The sequence below is a fragment of the Stegostoma tigrinum genome, chromosome 33 (assembly GCF_030684315.1).
Source record: "Stegostoma tigrinum isolate sSteTig4 chromosome 33, sSteTig4.hap1, whole genome shotgun sequence".
Classification (NCBI taxonomy): domain Eukaryota; kingdom Metazoa; phylum Chordata; class Chondrichthyes; order Orectolobiformes; family Stegostomatidae; genus Stegostoma; species Stegostoma tigrinum.
In genome coordinates this window covers 14,722,903-14,742,768 of record NC_081386.1, presented here as the reverse complement: position 1 = coordinate 14,742,768, position 19,866 = coordinate 14,722,903, and the positions used below count along the sequence as shown (strand labels likewise).

The window sequence follows — 19,866 nt, the reverse complement described above, 5'->3', positions numbered from 1 at the left end:
GAGTTAAGTTATTGGGAACAGTGAGAGACAACTACAAAAACTGCCACAGTGAAAAGTTAATTTTCCTTCAATCCTGAACAATGTCACTTATTCTGAAAATGCATGCACACCCTTGTGATTTGACTAAGACATAATCAAAACACCTTTCCAATTAGGAGAATGAGTGTGGATATAGGGGAAAGAAGTATGAGTCCAACATTTCACATGGTTGAGGGAAGATCCTTTGTGAAACTTGAAGCTCTTATTAGCATTTCTGTCTTAATGAACAACTGACACCATCACGTAAGAAATAGATGTCACAGGAAGTTTCCAATTAATTCAGTAAAACCTTCATTTGTTGATAAATCCTCTGAATAATCTGAAATGACCTCTGAATCTGCTTAAACTGTTTTTGACTACTGAAAGGAAGTTAATAGAATGAATCAATACTTATATACACATACATTTTAATAAATCTTCATTGAAAATCATGACTTTCAACAATTATTTATTTACCAGTGGCAGTTACTGGTAGTTGTGTTCCAGTGATATAAAACAATATGTTTTTTTTAGAAACGAGACTGTGCCTCATAAAGGCACACATGTAACATGGAAACGCTGCCTCGTGTTAAGGAAAATGACCTCAAGGTACATCCACGCAGACATTCTGATCTATATTTCCTTTATAAGTTCAGGACAGCACCAGGTTTCTCTTATACAGTTCAGGAGCGTTCAAAGCTGCTTAAATGTGTCAAATAATGGGGAAGTTTTTAAAATGATGCTCCTACTTGACATATTAATAGTAAAGTTAATAATTTGCACAGTCTTATTTTTTAAATGTGATGGGCCCTGGAAATCTCCAATTCACTTGTCAGTCTATAATATAATTGTACTGCGACAATTAGCCGTCTGCTCCCATTTAAACATAATTTAGTTTCTACTCTTTAAAAATCTAATCTTGAATGGATTACTAAAAATGAAGGCATGTTCTGCAGAATCCAGAAATATTGCTTGTTTACTCCAAGAGAGAAGGCAGCTGAGTGAGACATGAAATTTAAACCACAAATTATTTCTTGTACATTTACACAGTGTTTCGTGCAATTCTATATTTTAAGTTGTTTTGGCTTCATGTATATAGGTATTTATTGATTTATAGTTCCCAAAAGGATACAATTAAAGTATAGTAATTACTTTGATTTCCCTGCCTAACAAGAAGTTATCCATATCGACCTCAAAAATACGCAGTGATTCCCACCTCCACTCCCATCTAAGGCACAAAGTTTCAAAGTTGCATGACAATCTGAGAGGAAAAAAATCCTTATCATCTCGATCCTAAAAAGGGTGACTCCTAGTTTTAGAACAGTGTCCTCGAGTTCATGGCTCATTCACAAAAAGAAACACTGTCACCAATGACATTATAGCAACGTCTTTCAGATTCTTATAAACTTCAATCGTCACCTCTTGCTCTTCTCAACTCTTGTGAAAACAAGCTCAGAATGTCCAATCTTTCTTCATAAGGCATGCTGCTCATTCAAGGTATCACTCTAGTAAAACTCATTTCAACCATCTTCAATGTATTTATATCCTTCCTTAAAATTAGGAAACCAAAACTGTGCACAGTATTGAAAATGTAGTTTCACCCATGCCCTGTTTAACTGAAGTGTGGCATCTTTACCTTCATGACGAATTCTTCACAGAGTAAAGGACAGAATCCCATTAGCCTTCTTAATCCTTAGCATACTGTTTTTGAACCTCATGCCTGAGAAAACCTAAATCCCTCTACAGTTCAGAATTCTGCTGTCATTCACAGTTGAAAGAAGATGCTGCTTTTTTAATCTGCCTGCCAAGTGAACAACTTCATATTTTCTCACATGATATTCTAACTGCCTACTCACATAACCTAGCTATATTGGTCTGCATCCTTGATATGCCATTTTCATTACATGCTTTCCTACCTATCTTCGTGTTATTTACAAATTTAGCCACCACATCTTTGATTGCATAATCTAAATCACTGATATAAATTGTCAAAACTTGACGGTCCAGCACCAACCTATACAGAATACCACTCGTATCCTGCCAACTTGGAAAAAGGCCCCATTTGTGCATGTTCTCTGTTTTCTGCCAGCCAGCCACTCTTCTTCCCATGGTGGTATGTCACCTCTACACCACGAACCCCTAGTTTGTGTACTTACCTTTTAAATGGATCGTGTTGAATGCCTTGTGAAAATCCAAACACAGTATATCAATGGGTACGTCATGAAAGGCACTTTGAAAGAAAACTAAATTTGTAACTAGTGATAAAATATATGCATGTTGGCATGACTAAGATGTAATTATTGTATGTCCTAATAATCAATAATTAATGAGTGCTATTCATTGATTTTACTTTGAAACGGACATTCCATTAAACAGACATTTAAACTTTTAAATGGATCGATTAATTCAGATGTCTCATTTAAGATTGCTGGGAGTTTCAAGTCCCCAAGCAACTTCTAAGCTGAAAACCTTCCATTGCTGAAAAACTATTAAGATCAAGTTAACTTTGAGATAGGTTTACCTGGTTTGCAAGCTCTCCTCTGAAGCTTATACAATCCTGACTTGAAAACATATTACCTTTCCTTTATTGTTGCTGGGTCAGAATCTTGAAATTCATCTTCTAACAGCACTGTGAGTTCCTTCACCACATAGCCTGTAGCAATCCACTCACTACCATCTCCTCTATTAACACAATTTGCAGAGGGTAATAAATAGGGGCCCCGTGCCATATTCCTTGATTAACTTCATGGACATGGCGTTATTATGTAAGTTATTCTTTTTGTGTGTGATAAGCTAACGTGCTCCTCTATCATTTATATTCTCTTGTAATTTTGTTATTCAGTGGATGCTCAAGTCATTAGGACATGTTCACCACAATAACAAATACATGGTTTTGGAAGCATCAAAGCATATGTTAACCCTGCAAACAAGGTGTCAGCAGAGATCATCCTGCATCACGGATAAGGGACACCTTCATATGTAGCACATGTGGAAGATTTTGTCTGTCCAGAACTGGCTTATTCAGCCTGCAAAAGAAGCTCAGTACATGATTTTGACAAAATGCACCAAAGTTTGGAGGCTGTGTGCCATCTACTCTAGCATACGGAAGGAAAATCAATGTCCTGAATCATTTCAGTCCATCCAACTTGGTTGTGCTTGGTTAATATGCATTGATAAATGTGTTAGACGGCAATGAAATGAACAGATTAAACAAAAATGAAATATTACTTGTTAAGCTTGCAAAACTCAACTGACGGTTTCAGTGCGATGTCGCAGCTCAAGAAAAAAATTCAGCTATTCTCTTGATAATCATAAGTTTTAAAAAGCAATCAGGAATTGTAGTGAAACTTTGGAGCTTTCAAAGAAAGAGAACCCCATAGAAAACATCACGAAATTCATCCTCACTGAATAAATGTTAATATCTTCAATTTGTAATAAATAAAAATATTTTCTGAACTGCTCTTGACTTTCTCCAAGTTTGCTCATTCATCAAAGCAGTGGAACGTTACTGCAAGTTATATCTTGTAGTTCTTCTCAAATCAATAGTTAAGTCAAAATGAGTAATCGACTGTCCCTTCAAATAACTTAATTTTCTTTAGTTTAAGGGGCAAATACAATGCATTGACAATCAATTTTTTAAAAAAAATTTCTACATTGATTTATTCTCCCTATGAATGATAAATACTTTCTTTGTTAAGGCTTATGTGCTGTAAAGATTTCAATTCAGAATGCGTCTTGTATTGAGCTCTTAATTAGCAGGAACCTGGTCACAGTCACTCAACAAAGTTTTATACTCCAAAGCTTCATGAGGCTGGCTAAAAATGAAGTTACTTTGACATTTTTTTTCTGATTATATGAAGTGAAGGGGAATATTTACTTGATGCCTTGGATACATCAGTAGACAGTTAATTATTCTTCCTCAAATTCAGCAAAGCTGATTAGAATTATTGTAAATAAACTATGATTAATAGCGTGGGGTCTTGACATAAGGGCTTCTGACAAATAAACTATTGGGAAACTAACTGTTAGGAGATACTGGTGTTGGCTAATTGATGAGCAATGGTGTTCCTCTAATTTCCGGTGTATAAACAAAACATTTTGAAGACCTCACAACTCGTAATCAGCTTGGCTGTTGACAAGCACCAGTTATGGAATTCAGTAAAATTCCAATCCTTAAGGCTGAATCCAGAATTATCGCCATTTTAGAATCACAGAATCCCAACAGTGTGAATGCAGGGCTTTTGGCCTATCGATTCCACACCATCCCTTCGGAAAGAATTCCCCCCAAACCTCCTACCCTATCCTGTAGCCCTGCATTTCCCACGGCTAATCCACCTGGCCTGCACGTCCCTGTATTGTACGGGCAATTTAGCATGGCCGATCCACCCTAACCTGCACATCTTTGGATGGTGGGATAAAACCAGAGCACCTGGAGGAAACCCACACAGACTCAGGGAGAACGTGCAAACTCCACACAGATAGTCCCTCGACGGTTGAATCAAACCCATGTCCCTGGTGCTGGGAGGCAGCAGTTCTAACCACTGAGCCAACATGGTGCCCCTTTGATGCTTATTTCAATACTGATCTATTTTACAGGCATAAAGCTCTCAACATAGACTCAGATTGGGCTTCTGTTAAAGCAATTTTTTGAGGTTGAGCATCACAATCCCTGAACATTAGAAAGGCCATTATAATAGTTGGTCAAGGCTGATTTGACCCAATCTGTGTTAATGCTGGGCACTTTCAGTAACAAAGTCTATAAATTTCATCTCCTTGACGTGGACTCAAAATAGATTTACGTTACATCTGCGTCCAACTGTGGAATACGTCCTCCCATTGGAGGACATGCAGTTTGCCTGTGGAGAGACAGCAAGGGAGTTAACATTTCCAGTCCATTATGATTCTTCTTCTGATCTAGTTGCAATAAAGAGGTATGTTTGAAATGGTAATTCTGTTTTTCCACAGATGCTACCAGACCTGTGGAGTTTCTCCAGTACGTTGTTTTGAGTTTACAGTTCTAGCATCCACAGTATTTTGCTTTTGTGTTGATGTTTATCTGGACTGTTTGTGAGGCAGAACTAATGCGTGTGCACAGATAGTATTTAAGTGTTAAGACAATGCCGTAATTTTTTTCTTCATCATGCCATAGCAAGTCATTTGAGATAATAACAGCTAACAACATTTAAATGCCTTTCATGAGTAATTCTATCTCAGAATCAAGTTTAATTACAAGCAGGCAGACTGGCAACACATATATTATTCAGACTTTACCAACAGAACATGAAAAAACGTGTATTAAGATATTTGCATCTTGTGGCTGCTGGTGCTCAATGAGCTTGAATTCTGTCCATTTACTTTTAGTAGCTGTTAAATATTTGCACCCCATCTGTTACTTCAACTCTGAGGTAAAATTTCACACCGAAGTGTCCTTAAGGTGATAGAGATATACATTGAGAGGTACAGCATTGCCTCTCTCTCAAAATTTTCATTCAGATTTTGGTCAACATTTTCTCATTGTCCAACAGTGTGAACTATTTTACAGTGAGATTCTGTCCAGGAAGGCTGCAGTAAACATTAATTTTTCCTTCCAATCACAAGGATCTAAATTTTAACTAAATACGAAATATAAAGTTTTTTTTATCTTAAAAATAACTAATTTCCTGTCTGCGGACAAATGAAATGGATACAAGATAAAGAAAATGATATTGTAACTTTAAAAATCCATTCTCAAAGTCTGGGCATTGCTGTTGAGGCCAATGTATTGCCTATCCCTTGTCGACTCACAGAGACTCTGGCTGTAACTTTTCGTTGAATCCTGATAATGAGGCATTCCAGAATCTTGTCCTAATAATGAATCACAGAATCCCTCAGTGTGGAAACAGGCCATTTATCCCATCGACTCCACACCGACCCTCTCAAGAGCATCCCACCTGAACCAATAACCACAAACAATAAGGGAGCCAGCACTGATCCCTCTGGTGTGCCAATGGACACTAGCCTCCAGCTGCACAAACATTCTTCCATCCACTATCGGCCACCACTAAGTTAATTTTGGTTCCATCTTGCCAGATTATGTTGGGTCCTATGCGCTTTTCCCTTCTTTATCAGTCTCCCATGTAGAACCTTGCAAAAACCTTGCCGAAATCCATGTAAACAATGTCAGCAACACTGTCACATCTATGCATCAAGGCACCTTCCTGAATCACAGCAGTGAAATGGGAGCAAGGGGTGTAGGAACATGAATAAAGCAGCAGGAAGGCAGTTTCAAGAGTTTCGCCTAAAACCTCCCACCAAAGTAGGGTATACTTCCCACCTGACTTATTACACTCCATTACTCCATCTGCCAAACCCTCACCCACTCACAGCCAAGTTAAAGCACTTTTCTTCATCTTTGAGTGCTCCCCACAACTTGCCTATATCTGAACACCAACAAATCTGGATAGAATGTGGTCAGTTCCTTTATCCATATTATACATATATATTTGGAACAGCATTGACTACTGACCCTGCAGGGATGATTGTGAATAGTGGACAGGAAATGATTGCTACTGGAACCATGTAGGCCTACAACAAACTATCCTATAAAGAAGCTAATGCTGGAGTTTTCCCAGTTTTTGTTTGAAGTGTGGCAATAAGAGTATTGTGCCTTCACTGTTGAGATCAGCCAATCAGCTCTTGAGTTACTTTGCCCTTTTATTTAGATGCATGCCCAGTTTAATGGCTGTTAACTGTGATTTTAAGCTTCAAAATCAACTTGGCTCCCGGCTTACTCGTATTCTGTGACAACCACAGGGATTAATTCATTCACAAAGGCCTTTAAATACAAAATGTCATCGTTTCTCCCCTGAAAAAAATATACAGCATCATTCCAACTGAAAAATAACCAGAGAACAACCAACTAAAAGTTATTACTGAGGTTTCAGCTTTTTATGGAAGTACATGGTAAGCTTTAACTTCCAGTTTCCAATCCACACATCTGCTGATTGGCAAACAATTAGCAAGAGTCTGAAGGAATGAAGGTGAATATACTGAATGGACCAATGTTCCTGTTACAGTCCAGCTATACTAATGGCTCTGATAGGGTGAGCAACACCATCTGCCAATTTGCAACAGCTGTTACCCCCCACCGCCCCCCGAACCTGTACCTTGCTGGGTAGGTGTGTGTCTGGAGTGCACAAGATTCCAGTGGTGTGAGGCCACTAAACTGGCTCAGTAGATGGAAGTAGATTCTTTCTCCTTAGCTGTCATCGGCAGCATTCCATCAAATCATGCAGCCTATAAATGAGTGCAATCCAAGCTTTTCTGTTTTAATTTAGTCACGGGATATGAGCACCACCAGCTGGGCCAGCACTTAATGCCCACTTTAATTGTCCAGCAGGCAGTTAAGAGTCAAATATATTGCTGAGAGTCTGGAGTCACAGGTGAGGGTGGCAGATTTCCTTTCCTGCATGTCATTAATAAACTTGATGGGTTCTTCCTGATAATCGGCAATGGCTTCATAGTCATCATCGGACGCTTTAAATTCACATTATTGTTAAATTCAAATGCCACCAACTGCCACGAGGGATCAGGTCCAAACTCTGCAGTCTTGCCACACCTGGTTGTGAAAGATTGGGATTGGTGGTGAACACTTGAACAGCTCACTGGAGTAAGAGGCTTCACTAAGTATCCCCATCGTCAATGATGGAAGAACCTAACACCTCAGTGTAACCGATAAGGTTGAAGCGTTTGCATCAATCTTCAGCCAGAAGTGTCGATTGAATGATCTATCTCCACCTCATCCAGAGGCCTCCAGCATTAAAGAATCCGGCCTTCAGCCAATTCAATTCACTCCATGTGATATCAAGAAACAGTTGGAGACACTGGATACAGCAAAATCTATGTGCCCTGACAACACTCCAGCAGTAGTACTGAAGATTTGTGCTCCAGAACTTTCTGTTCCTCTAGCCAACCGCTTCTAGTACAGTTACAACACCGGCATCCACCCGGCAATGTGGAGAACTTCCCAGGTATGTCCTGTACACAAAAAGCAGGACAAATCCAACCCACCTATTACCGCCCCAGTAGCCTACTGTCAATCATCAAAGAGATGGAAGGTGTAGGTATCATCAACAGTGCTATCAAGTATACTATAGACCAGACCAAACCTCCTTAAAATATATTAAGAAGGTAGTCTAAACCTAAGTCTTTTCTTTTTTAAAAGGCAGGTGTAAGGCATTGTGTTCCAGATGCAATTTGACTGGTCAAACTGTCAAGCCTGAAGCAAAACACACCTCATTCTTATACTGCAGTTAAAACACAGACACAGTAAGAATAAAAAAATTAGCTCATCTGTAACTCTATCAAATTACTTAACAAGATAATATAGATATTAATGACCACTGGTTAGTAGTTTCAAGATAGTAACATTGCACAAACGTGGGCTTGGGAAGGGCAAATTCAGTAAAATAGCTTGTCGTATAAGCACCGTTTCTCTAGTCCAGGAGGAAAGAACATCAAGAGAAAACGCTGAGATACAGAGGGAACACAAGTGTTTTGCTGTGGCAGGGAGAGATGTATACAGTAGCAGCTTCCAAACCCCAATAGCTACTGAAAGTTAACCTAAAATCCTGGTTCTGTGGGAGGTTGACCCCACCCCTTCATGCTACTTCTATTGCTCTAACCTTAAAAAAAAGGCCTCACAAGTTGTTTACTTTAATGACTTGGAAAAAAAACCCACTCAATACCTCTGTTCTAACCTCTCTCCATATAAAAAAAAATCCAGGACAAAATGCAACTCTTAAAGCCATAGTATTGTCACAAGCAGCATTTGCTTTGCTATAACCTGCTCAGTGACACCCAGTTTGGGTTTTGCCTGGCTCACGCAGCTCCTGACCTCATTACAGCCTTGGTTCAAACATGGACAGAAGAGCTGAATTCCAGAGGCGAGGTGAGAGTGACAGCCCGTGACATTAAGGTTGCATTTGACGAAGTGTAGTATCAAGGAGTCCTAGCAAAACTGGAATCAATAGGAATTAGGAGGAATATTCTGGTTAGAGTATTACCTGGTATATAGGAAGATACTTGCGGTTTTTGGAATAGTTATTTCAGCTCCAGGACACCTCTACAGGTATTCCCCATGGTAGTGTCCAAGGCCCAACCATCTTAAGCTTTATTCCATCATGAGGTCAGAAGTGGGGATGTTCATCGATGATTGCACAATGTTCAGCATCATTCATGACTCCTCAGATACTTGTCTGTCTGTGTTCAACTGCAGCAAGACAATATCCAGGCTTGGGCTGGAAAGTTGCAAGTAACATTTGCGCAACACAAATGCCAAGCAATGACTATCTCCAATAAGAGACAATCCACACACTGTCCCTTGACATTCAATGGCATTAACATCAACACATCCCTATCATTAACATCCTGGGAGTCACATTTGACCAGAAATCCAAACAGATTCGCCACATAAACACACTGGATACAAAAGGTCAGAAGCTAGGAATGCTGCGGCAAGTAACTCCCCAAAGCCTGTCCACCATCTACAATGCAGAAATCAGGAGTGGACTGAATACTCCCCACTTGCCTGGATGACTGCAGCTCCCAGAACACTCAAGAAGCTTGGCACCATCCATGACAAAGCAGCCCGTTTGATAGTTATCTGTTCCCTCTGCCACCACTGATACTTAGTTGCACCAGTGTGTCCTATTCATAAGATGCATTGCAGATATTCACCAATAATCCTTAGATAGCACCTTCCAAATCCTCGAGCACTTCCAGTGGCAGCTGTGCGTAGTATTTACAAGGAGCACTGCAGAAATTCACCAAGGAACCTTCTCACATCACGTCACAAACCCATAATGACTACCATCTAGAAGAACAAGGATAGTAGATGCATGGGAACACCATCACCTGCAAGTTCCCTTCCAGGGCACTCACCATCCCGATATGAAAATAGTTGTCGTTCCTTCATGCTTGCTGGATCAAAGTCTTGGAATTCCCTTCCTATAAACATTGGGGGTCAACCTACAGCATATGGACTGCAGTGGCTCAAGAGGGCAACTCGCCACCACCTTCTCCAGGGGGACGACAGACAGGTAATAAATGCTGTCTCACACCTGATGCCCATGTCCCATGAGTGAACAAGATAAACTTGGTTAGATTATTTTAACTTTTCTCAACTCCTAAGTTGGCTATTCAATTTTGTCACTGACATCTCTTTTCACCAGCCTTCCATCGTTCCTATGTAACCCCCCTCAGTGGCCCTATCTGAACCAGCTGCCTTTGTATACTGTCTTCCTATGCAGCGTCAGTAAATATTGACAATCTCGCTGAATATTCTGGTCTGCTGGGAAACTGATTTCCTGTGTTTCTTCCCCCTCTAAGCTATTGCAAGAGGTTCCCACTCATGTGCCAACAAAGAATCTGTCCAGACATTGCATGTCAGGCACTTGGAACTCCCCAAAATATATACGTTAGCACAACCTCAGAAACCTTCCACAACACCAGCTCATTTAATGAGCTTTCATCCAATCAGAAAACTTTAGCTAACATGAGTTAGCTGCAACAGAATCAGAGTTGCACTGTAAAATTTCTGGCTGGAATAAAAATAACTGAGTTAAAAGGTGTCAAAACACACCAGCACATCACATTAATAAAAGCCATGGGATTCTTTCTATTTAATGGTTGCCATAACCTAACTCAATAAGAAGATTGTTTCGTGGTCCAAAGATTCACAAAATCAGCATAATTTTCTAGAATTAAAATTTAATGTTTCTGGATTCTGAGCTGGTTTGCCTGGTACGTTGTGTGGGCTGATACTATTCAGTGAATTTGTAACTGAGTTGTAGAAATCGAGGTGGGATCCATCTCATCTACTGGCGTGCGTCAGCTGGGTTGATCCTAGTCAGGGCACAGACAGGGCTGTTTCAAAAAACAAATCCCGAAGGTTATGAAGGGAAAGTTCGGTAAGCTTTCCAGTCCCTGCCACCGCCATGATTTATACAACTGACGGAACAGCATGCCTGAAGGGGTTGCTTAAGAGCATTGACTGGTTTCAGGTGCAGAGCCTCTAACCAGGATGCTGCTGCTGCTGTGACTGTTCCCGAATGTTTTACAGCCCTGTGAAGAAAAAACTTTTTGGAAAGATTCATTAGTAGACATTGGTCTCTACTCCCTGTCATTATTTGGTGCCAAAAGCCAGGCCCATGACCGTTGGGCATGAAGGAGCTGGTTAAGTAGCATTTGAGATTTTAAAGAGTAATACCACCTCGAAAAAGCTTTAAGCTACAGGCATCCGAGCTGCATCAGCAATCCTTTTCCACAGCTGATGTATCTTACACAAAATCAGAAAGGACTTCACATGCACTGAAATAATTTTAACTAAAGTAAGAAGAATTAATTCCGGTTTAGTGGTTTAAATGTCTCAGTGACAAAATCATCCAGACAAGTAATGTTATTAGTTCACTGGAGCATGTGGCTGTTGGTTAATGCAATAACGTTTCTGCTTTCCAGCAGTCTATGTGTGGCAAAGTCAGGAAAAAAGTTACAGATTTGACACCAGAAGATTTGCTTATTTTGTGTGTGGGGTGGTGGGAGCTTCCTAGGCAGTCAGATTCAGATATTTCAATGATGTCCCTTGTGATGCTGGAGTGTCCGTGTTCTCAAATGGATTTTCAATACAAAGTATGAATAAAGATCATACAAGGATCTTAGCAGGAGGAGTGTATTTGTCCATCAAGTCTCCATCTGCTCCTTTGGAAAGCAATCCAGTTTGCTAAACAAACACCTTCACCCTGCCCTCATGTTACTGCAAATCACACACAGATCCAGTGTTGAATCCACCTTCCTATCAGGCAGTACACTCAAAATGCTGATCACACATTACAGAGAAAAGCTTTTCCTCATGTCAACTAGACCGTCCTGTCTGATCGTACAAACTCAGAATCCCTGCAGTGTGGAAGCAGGCCATTCAACCCATCAAGTCCACACTGACCTTCCAGAGAGCATCCCACCTACCCTCCCACCCTATCCCTGTAGCCCTGCATTTCCCATGGCTAATCCACCGAGGCTGCACATGCCTGGAAACTAATTTAGCATGACCAATCCAGGTAACCTGCACAATTTTGGACTGTGGGAGGAAACCCACGCAGACATGGGTAGAATGTGCAAACTCCATACAGAGAGTCACCCAAGGCTGGAATCGAACCTGGGTCCCCAGCACTATGAGGTAGCAGTGCTAACTACTGATCCATGGTGTCACCCCAGTAATCATCAGACAGTCACTTTCTATAAGCCAGTTCATAAACACAGGGAGAGAACTTTACCCACACCTCAGTGTGTAACAGTGAACTCTGATAATCGGCTCCCAATTCTGCACACAAAACCGTGAGTGAACAAATGTGAATTCAACTGCTGTGATTTTATTCAGTTCAGGATTTCCACGGCTTGTTCTAATACTATAGTTAGGGACACTGTTTTTGCCACAGGAGCCTCATGGTGGAAAATGCAATGTGTGATCTGAATGTCAGGATTTTACTCTTTCATCTTACTGACAAAGCCTTTAACTATTCCCATTATGGAGGCTGCTGCATCAGTGCAAATGGTCCAACACATGGCCCAGGTAATTCTGTTTGCCCCCAAGTAATTATCTGATACCAAAAATATTCCTTTGCCAGTTGTATGACTGGGTGTATCCTTACAAAAAAGGAAACACACTTCTGAATTGAGTTCTTATCAACATACCAAAAGTTGGTCAGCAGCTGGCAGTTTCCACTTGTATCGGTGGACTTGTGGAACTGATTATCCATTTCATCCATGTAACCCCCTCAACGCTAGAAGTTTATTCCAAACTGCATCCGAAGATATCATACCCTTTCTAAAGCGTGGAGCTCTGCACTGGCCACAACACTGAACCTGAAGATGTCCTTGCGTTCTAAAATTCAGCAAGTGTTGTATTTTTACATACACTGGATGTTTATGTGACTCTTAATTTCTTCCCAAGTTTAGAAATCAAGGATCCCAACTGGTCTGTTCAGTTAAAGAGTGGTTATTTTGATTCTTAGTACACAAGAGACACTTGATTTACATTTACAAGTCAGAAAAATACAGTTTTATTTTGAACTTGAGCTATAAAGCATAAAACTAAGGAATGCAGGTGGAATAGTTTTACACAAAGGGCAACAGGCAAATGGAAAAACCAGCTGAGAAAGGTCATTGCTACAAAACTTATAACTGGGTGCGAGATGGTGTTACATGTGCACAATTGCATCAAGTTTCTGCTTTAACTAGATGTAGGAATAACCCAGGCTACAATGAGCCACATAACATGCTCATGACTCGGCATTTATCACTGCCAAGATAAGTTTCCTCCATCATATTTCTAATGCTTGGGACTGGATTACTATTTGCCTGCAGCCCTCATAGCACTAAGTGTTTGATTAGTAAGAGCTGTTCAGTTACCAATGGGAAGTAAACTTGATATAATATCTCCACCAGATTATTGAGAGATGTTGCAAATTTATCCAGTTTCAGCCTACAAAGAAGCTGATGTATTGAGGTTTATCACCATGAACACCCTCCCAGCCAGTGGCAAGATATACCTCACTCTACTGTGTGGACTCTCAGTAAGGGCATCCTGACTAACAGGCAGACATCTGTTTGGATAGGACCATCTGCCCTGGGCAGAAATGTCTTCTTGCTTAGAGCCCTCCTCCCCCCCCAGTTTTTCCTGCTCAGTGTCTCCTCTACTCAGTTTCAGAGGCTGCTGTACTCACGCCTGGTTTTCCCAGAATCTTTGAAGTCAGGGCAAAGTTCTTCAATTGGTACTACTCACCACCATATGGTGTACAAGCATATGGACGTACATGGAATAGTGTAGGTTAGATGGGCTTCAGATCGGTATGACAGGTCGGCACAACTTCGAGGGCCGAAGGGCCTGTGCTGTGCTGTAATGTTCTATGTTAACACCCTGTAGACTTGCAAAATTGTAAAGAACTCTAGAAACAATCAAACAACCACAGAAACAATCAGCAGCTAACCTGCAAGTAACTGATGGTCCATTTAATGAATGTTGGTTGGGTGTCCTTGCTTCTGCCTGTGCACTTGTTTCACTTTGCTTAGATACCTCCCGATTTTCTGCACTCTATCAAACCTCCTCTCAACCTTCTCTTCTCCCACAATAAGTCCCAACAGCTTTGATGCATCTGCACAACTGAAGGTCCTTACCCCTGAAACCATCCGCAAGAATCTTTGCTGCTCTCTACTCCCTCCTGTGCCTTCACAACATTCCAAAATTGAGTCAACCAGTACACAATACACCAGACAAGGCAGAATGAATGTTTTATAGAAAATTAAAATAAACTCCTTGCTCTTGTAATTTATGCACCTAATAATAAAGCCTAGGCTATTGCATGCCTTATTAAGTGCTCTCTTAGCCTATCCAGCAATCTTAGCAGGTCCCCCTGTGCCTGCATTTCTATTAGAACTGTACCTCTACTTTATGTTGTCCCTCTGTGCTCTTACTCCCAAAATGAATCCATTAAAACTTCAGTTCACCGACTTCAGCTGCTACTTGTCTGCTTATTTCAATCTGTTTGTGTTCTTTTGAAGCTCTGAACCAGCCTCCTCATAGCTCACAGTGCTTTTGAGCTCTGTAACCTTTACAAACTTTGAAACTGACTACTGTCCATCAACATAGATATCTGGAAGTGGGACACTGATCCCCATGCTGCGACAGCACTACAAACTGAAAAATATTAATTAACTACTACACTCTATCTTATCATTCGGTCAATATCATATTAAACTGCTACTGTCCCTTTTATTCCATGATCTATAGCCTTGATCAAATGTCTGTTGTGTGACAATATACCAGATGCCTTTGCGAAATCCATGTACATGACATCAACAGTAGTCTTATCATCGATCCTTTATGTTACCTTTCTAAAAGGCTCTCACAAGTTAGTCAGACAAGCTGTACCCACAACTCCAAATCTACACTGACTTTCTTTGATTAGCTTACATCTGTTCATATGGCTAATAATTTCTTTCCTGTATTGCTTCTGGAAGCTTCCCTTGCACTGAAGTTAAACTTCCCAGCATGTAGTCGCTGTGGTTCTCTTTAATATCCGTTCTTGAACAAGGGTGTAACATTTGCAATTCTCCACTTCTCAGACAATGCCGAAGTCTGAGAAAGCTTTTGTTTTATTCGGTCACAGACAATGGGCATCACTGGCTGGTCAGCATTTATTGTTCGTGCCTATCTGCCCTCGGGAATCTAATGGTGCGCTGTTACCGAGAACTGCTGCAATTCATTTGCTGCAGGTTGACCCACAATGCCCTTACAAAGAGCATTCAGGACTTTGATGCTGAAGGAGCAGCGATATATTGTTTGGTTAGGATGGTGAGTAGCTCGGAGGGGAACTTGTAGGTGGTGGTGTTCCCATTTACAGTATCTGCTGTCCTTGCCCTTCTAGATGGTAGTCATTATGGGTTTGCAAGGTGATGTGTGAAGGTGTCTTGGTGAATTTCTGCAACAATCTTTGTAGATAGTACGCACAGCTGCCACAAAGCTGTTGGTGGAGGAGCGGAGGTTTGTGGAAGTCAAGCCAATCACTGGGCTGCTTTGAATAAGATGGTATGAGGTTTCTTGAGTATTGTCTGAGCTGCACCCATCTAGGCTGGTGGGGAGTATTACACTACACTCTTCACTTGTGCCTTGTAGATGGTGGACAGACTTTGGAGATCAGGAGGTAAGTTAACATTTCAGAATTCTGAGCCTCTGACCTGCTCTTGTAGCTGCAGTTCCTTTGTGGCATGTCCAGTCAGTTTCTGGTCAATAGCATTGTGCAGGACATTGATAATTGGAGTTTCAACCACAGTAATACTGCTGAATACTAAGGGACGATGACTGGTCTCTTTCCTGTTAGAAATGGTCACTTCTGGCAGTTGTGTGGTGTGAATGTATTTTTGTCACATAGAAGCCCAAGCCTGGTCATTGTCCAGTTCTTGCTGCATCTGGACGTGGGTTGCTTCCGTATCTGAGGAGTCACGAATGGTGCTAACATTGTGCAATCATCAGCAGATCCAGCTTCTGACCTTGTGATGGAGGGAATTGATGTCATTGATGAAGCAGCTGGGCTAAAGAATCTACCACAAGGAACTCCTGCAGTGATGCAAAAATTGAAAGAACTGTGGATGCATTAATCAGAAACAAAACAGAGATTTCTGAAGGCTAGTTCTGCAGCATCCATGGAGGAAAATCAGAATTAATGTTTCGGGTTGAGTGACCCTTCCTCAGAACCTTTCGAGGAAGGGTCACTTGAGCAGAAACGTTAACTCTGATTTCTCTCCACAAATGCTGCCAGACCTGCTCAGCTTTTTCTGCAGTAAAGTCCTGCAGCTGACATGACGGACCTCCTACAACCACAACCATCTTCCTTTGTGCAGGATATGGCTCCAAAAGGCGGAAGGTTTTCGCGATTCCCACTCATTCCAGTTTTGCTCGAGGTCCTTGATGCTAAACTCTGTCAAGGACAGTCACTCTCATCTCACGTCTGGTGTCTAGTCAACTCCATTTCTCCCTTCGACCTCCTTCTACTCTTGATGCTCCCCACAGAAAATTCTGGGATTCTGTTTTATGCTACGAAGCAGAATTTGCGAGCTCCCTGCTTTAAGGCAGCCTTGTATTTGATATTTGTTTACCACTTGACATGATCTGGTAATAACAATAAATGTGCTACACATTCTGTCTCAAGGCAATAACACATTAACCTCCCACATAGCGTGATTCTCCTTTCCCGGGAAGCTTTCTTCCCACAGTGTGTATTAATTCTCACTACCTTGCGGGTGTCAGTTTTGACTCTACATTGTAATATTTTATTTGACAAAAATTATACCCTTAGATCTCAAGTGAAACAAAGAAAAATTTTAATGAAGAACGATCTAGGCCCAAAACGTCAGCTTTCCTGCTCCTTTGATGCTGCTTGGCCTGCTGTGTTCACCAGCTCTACACCTTGTCATCTCAGAACTTTTAACGAGACTTTTAATTCAGAGTGAGTCCCTAGTGCTAAACTGTTCAGGAGCAGTGGCTGGCCTCACAGCTAAGGAAGCTGGAAATGGTGAACTTCAGTGCAGGCCACCAATCTATTTGCTGCAAGAAACAAAAACAGGGAAATACAGAACAAAGGCAACCAGGTTGGAATCTTGTCAAGTGGCAGCAGGACAATTTCTTGTGGATTGAATTTTTCTGAGAGGCCAGAGCAGACATGGAGTCCACTTTCTGTGTGGCGCTTTGACGAGCAATTCTGCTTGTCCTGGACCCATAAAGCAATATTTCATGCTTGAAAGACTTCTTGATCCTTCTTACCAGCTGCTGGCCTGGTCCTGCTTCTCTGCGGAAAAGCACAGCAGCATCCCTCTTCTAGACTCCACTCCTTTGCCCCTTTCCTACTCTCCCCTTCTCTGTCCACTCACTTTTCACCTTCTCTAATTCTAGCATTTTGGCTTGTCATCTATACCAATCCTGGATCTCTCCCATCCTCCTCTTTTACCTCTGTTCCCTTCCTTTAATTACCTCTATGTCACATACTTACACTGGAAGCATTGTGGCACTGTAAGTAGCGTCCCTGCCTTTGAGTCTGAAGTTCTGTATTCAACTCTCACTTCAAGATTTTTGATCATGGAAGGAAGGCACATTGAAGCTCAGCAGGTTGGTATTCAGCCCATTTATTCTTCCCTCACTTTCCCAAAATTTCCCATCAGGGGAGAAAAGTAGCATGCACACAGATACCTCATAAAACAAATACTTTCATTACTCATTCTCTTTTCTTCTCAAGGCTTCGCTTCTCTCTCTGTTTCACACTCCCTTATTCCCTGCTCTCATTCAATCATCTGGGCTTCAGATCGGTATGACAGGTCGGCACAACATCGAGGGCCGAAGGGCCTGTACTGTGCTGTAACGTTCTATAAATTCTCTTTTGCTTCCCACTCTCTCTTTCCTCTGGGAACTAGACAGCAAAGATCTCCTCAACTAGGTGGGTGATCTCAACAGACTTGAGGAAGACTAGATGATTGATCAAAAGTTTGAAGTAAACTGAGAATTTCTTGGACTAAGGAGGGGCTGGACATGTTTGGCAGTGAAAGAATGAAGCTATGATGTCTGTGAATGATCTGAAGTGAGCAGCTTGACCAAGGAGAGTCTAGGGCAAGCAGAAGACTGAGATTGTAAAAGTTGCAAATTGAGAAAAGAGACTTTTCCCATCGTATGTATGTACCTAGCAAGTTATCTAACCATCATCTTCCATATATCTTAAGCTGGATTGATAAACTTAATATCTCAACATTATCGTTCACTTTCCAGTGCTTTTTTGGGGAATTATCTGTTGAATGTTTGCTTTGAGTTCTGTAAAGTGGATTAGAGGATAAAGACAGGATGACAAAACATTACTGAATGGGTTTATTCAGTATGCAGGGGAGTCCATGACTTACTCTTCACTTAAAGATAAGCCTACACATCTCGGTTACAGATCAAGTTATTCCATTGGAATAACATTTTGAGAGATGGTGAGAAGATTGATCATAAAAGACTATGTATCTTGAACACTAAGTAAATATATGGTTGCTGAATTGAACACAGAAATAACTCCTTACTGTCATTATTTAACTAATTTATCACAGAATCATTCCAAAATATAATAGTTTACATTGTTTATATGCTTTCATACAATAATTTACCACATGTTTCTAGTTTTAACATTATTGAGATCGACGAAAGAGTACAGCAGGTGAGTGCAGTTTCAGACAGGAAATTACAATATACCTGTGCACAGTCAATCTGATTGTAATGACATACATTGGCCATATGGAAGAAAAGGATCCTGGAGGCAAATTAAAGAGGGCAGAGTCTTCTTGTTGTTGACACTGACCGAAAGTGTAGTACTTCCAGAAAAACAAGAGTTTAGCAAATCCCAACCCACAAATGCAAACTTAAACTGAGCATTCCTTGAAATTACATCACACAGGGAAGTGGAAATTGGAATTATCACTTTGTAGAGAATGTTTTTCATTAAAACTGCTGCATTATTTGCAAGGGTAAATTCTCAGATGAAAGAAAATGAAAATGCCAACTCAATTTCTTTAGCAATTTCAATGTTTTCCTCTTTGTTTAAAAAAGCTGAACATACCTATTATTACCGACTGGATGTTGTCAAATGTCTGTAGAATTCTTCACTGGGAACTACTGATCTGCTTTCCTGAAGTTAAATGGATAATTTTTCTAACCTTTTAAATGTGATGTGTCACAGCTTTCTGAATTCCTAGCTTAAATAAACCCAGGAGTAATGCATAGTTTATCATGCCTCAGGTAAGTCACATGAAGTGTGTTATGGAGTGACGTTCTGTTGCTTTTACAGAAAATGTGTAGAATTTTGGGTACTTTGTTTACAGTGAGTTAGGATTTTATCTGCAGTGAACTACTTTGTATCTGACTTCTGTAATCATTCTGCCTGAGACAGTGAATCAGGTCTCTCTCTCCGTCTCTCAATCTGCAATACAAGACAGATGCAGTAAATAAACTTTCTGAAAATATCCACAACTAAAGTTCTGAAATTCACACTCAAACTTATTTTTAAACCATTTGGCAAAAGGTCATAATTCCAGTCATAGCTTGGGGAAAATACCCACTACGATAGATGCACAATGAAAATCATACTGATGTGTGCTGGAGAGGTTCGTCAGTGTACACAATGAGCTGGAGGCAATATAGGAACTATTGGAATGGCAAGATGGTGGCAGTGTCTTCCACTCCAGGAGTTCCTCTGCTTGTCAGGGCTTTTTCCTTTTGCTTTCCCCCACCTTTTTACAGCA

General features: G+C 40.8%; 1 protein-coding gene across 7 annotated transcripts in view; it reads right to left on the bottom strand.

Annotated features, from left to right (window-relative positions):
• Window positions 1-19,866, bottom strand: part of LOC125467255 (protein unc-13 homolog C-like) — a 562,058-nt gene that overhangs the window by 93,635 nt on the left and 448,557 nt on the right. The window lies entirely within an intron of this gene.